The sequence below is a fragment of the Notamacropus eugenii genome, chromosome Y, assembly GCF_028372415.1.
Source record: "Notamacropus eugenii isolate mMacEug1 chromosome Y, mMacEug1.pri_v2, whole genome shotgun sequence".
Lineage (NCBI taxonomy): Eukaryota > Metazoa > Chordata > Mammalia > Diprotodontia > Macropodidae > Notamacropus > Notamacropus eugenii.
Window position 1 is genome coordinate 5,989,218 of NC_092880.1, and position 2,254 is coordinate 5,991,471.

General features: G+C 37.8%; 1 pseudogene; it reads right to left on the bottom strand.

Annotated features, from left to right (window-relative positions):
* Window positions 1-891: 891 nt before the first annotated feature.
* LOC140516826 (olfactory receptor 4C13-like) lies at window positions 892-1,807 on the bottom strand (annotated as a pseudogene).
* Window positions 1,808-2,254: the final 447 nt, after the last annotated feature.

Sequence of the window (2,254 nt, forward strand, 5' to 3'; positions counted from 1 at the left end):
TGCAAACATATAAGAATAACAATATGATTGCTTCTTGGTAATAAATCATGATCCTTCCAAACCTATTCTCCAAATTGTTAAATTTGGAATTTAAAAGAATTTTTAAAAGAACTCTGAATGGGAAAGTCCTGGGTTCAAATATTGTCTTACTAGCTGTATATCTCATGGCAAGGTATTTTTCCTCTCTGTTTCAGTACCCTCATTTGTAAAAGTAAAAGATTGTTGCTAAAGTCTCTTCCAGCTCTAAATCTAAGATGCCACCTTCTCTGCAGTCATAAATTCTCCTCCTCTTACTTGCCATAATTGTACTCAAATGATTTTTGTCTTTTTCAAAAAAAGTCATATGTTCAACCATATTTGATATCTTTGAAAATGTTTACATATGATGTTTCTAAGAAGCATTTACTAGAAACATCACCTCATTTTGTAGTCATACACATTAAATTTCTGAGGCAAAGACATTGCCACAATCTCTAGTACTTAACCAAAAGATAAAAATTACCCAAACAATTATCATCAATTATTTGCCGTAATATATTTTTGTTTGTTTCTTTGTTGTTCATTAAGAAGAGGAAATTAAAGGCGACAATTTGGGCACCTTTATATATTCATGAACTATTGTGCAAGGGATTTGGAATATTTTAATATGCATCACACTTTCTTTCATTTTATTTTACCCATTTACTAGGAAACGAACATTTGAGTTCACAATGGGAACTAAATGATGAATGGATAGTAAGGTTGGGTATTTAGAAGAAAGAAGAATCTACATCTCTACCTTATCCTAAGATAATGATTCCTCAGATTTTTTTTTCTTTATATGGTTATTTAACTAAAGAGTTTATATAAATCTTGCAAGTCCTTGGACATTAATATCATTTATATATGAGGTCATTTATGTATGGAAGACACTTTTCTACTCCATAATTTCCTCATGGCATTTTTTACCTCTGAATTCCTTGCAGTGTAGACAAAGAGGTTTAACATGGTGGTGAAGAGAGTATAAAATACTGTTACAGCCTTATCCACTGGGAAGGTGGTCACAGGTCAAAGATTTATGAAAATACAAGGGATGAAGAATAAGAAGACGACAGTTATGTGGGAGCTACAAGTGGAGAGGGCCTTGTGCCTCCCTGCAGAGCTGTATCTTTTCAGAGAATGCAGTAAGAAAACATAGGATGTCATTAAAACAATAAAACTAATCATAGAAATTGATCCTCCATTAGCAGCAATTAGTAGACCAATGAAAACAGTGTCTGTGCAGGCAAGCAGGATCAAGGGAATAATGTCACACATAAAGTGGTCTATGACATTGGGCCCAGAGAAGGGAAGGCAGAATATGTCCCAATGAATGAAGGAAGCCCACTGTCCAAGCCAAACCCACCAGGTGACAGCAAAGGTGCTGGTTCATTACTGCTGTATAGTTCAAGGGCTTGCAGATAGCCACATACCTGTCAAAGGCCATTACTATGAGGAGAACCATATTAGACGCAACAAAGAAATATTCCACAAACACCTGAATCATGCATCCATTGAAGGAATTATTTTCCTCTTAGAGATAATCCGTGAGCATTTTGTGCACAATTGACTTTGAATAGCATGCATTTATCAAAGACAAGAAAGCAAGGAAAATGTACATTGGGGAGCACAGAGTCTGGCTGGAAGTGATAGCGACCACAATGAGTACGTTATCCACCACAGTGACAACGTAGGTAATTAAAAATAAAACAAAGAGGATATTCTGAAAGTCAAGACTCCTTATAAAACCTAGTAGAATGAATTCAGGAACATTGTTGCTATTTTCCATCTGATACACAAAAAGATTCTGAATTCAGTAAAAAAGTGAGAATCCTTTGAAAATGTAGGTCATTGGCAGTTAAGCCAAGATGGCAGAATAGAAAGAGGCACATACTCTAGCTCTTCCCCCACACTCCATAAAATATCGGTAAAAAACGACTACCAACAAATTCTAGAGCAGCAGAAGCCAAAGAACGAGGGAGTGGAAGAGATTTCCAGTCTGCAGTGACGTCGAAGGCCAACAGGAAAGGTCTGTTGCACTTGAAGTGGAGTGGACCTCAGCCTCGAGTTGGCCGTGAGGTGCCTGGAAGAGCAGGACCCCAGGCCTTGGGGGCAGAATCCCCAGCATCAGAAGCTGAGATTCCCAGACCCTCCAAGCCACAAATGCCAGAGGCAGCTTCAAAGGTCAGTGAGAGGACTTTTTCACCTCTGTGACAAGGGAGCAAGGTCTTCCCCT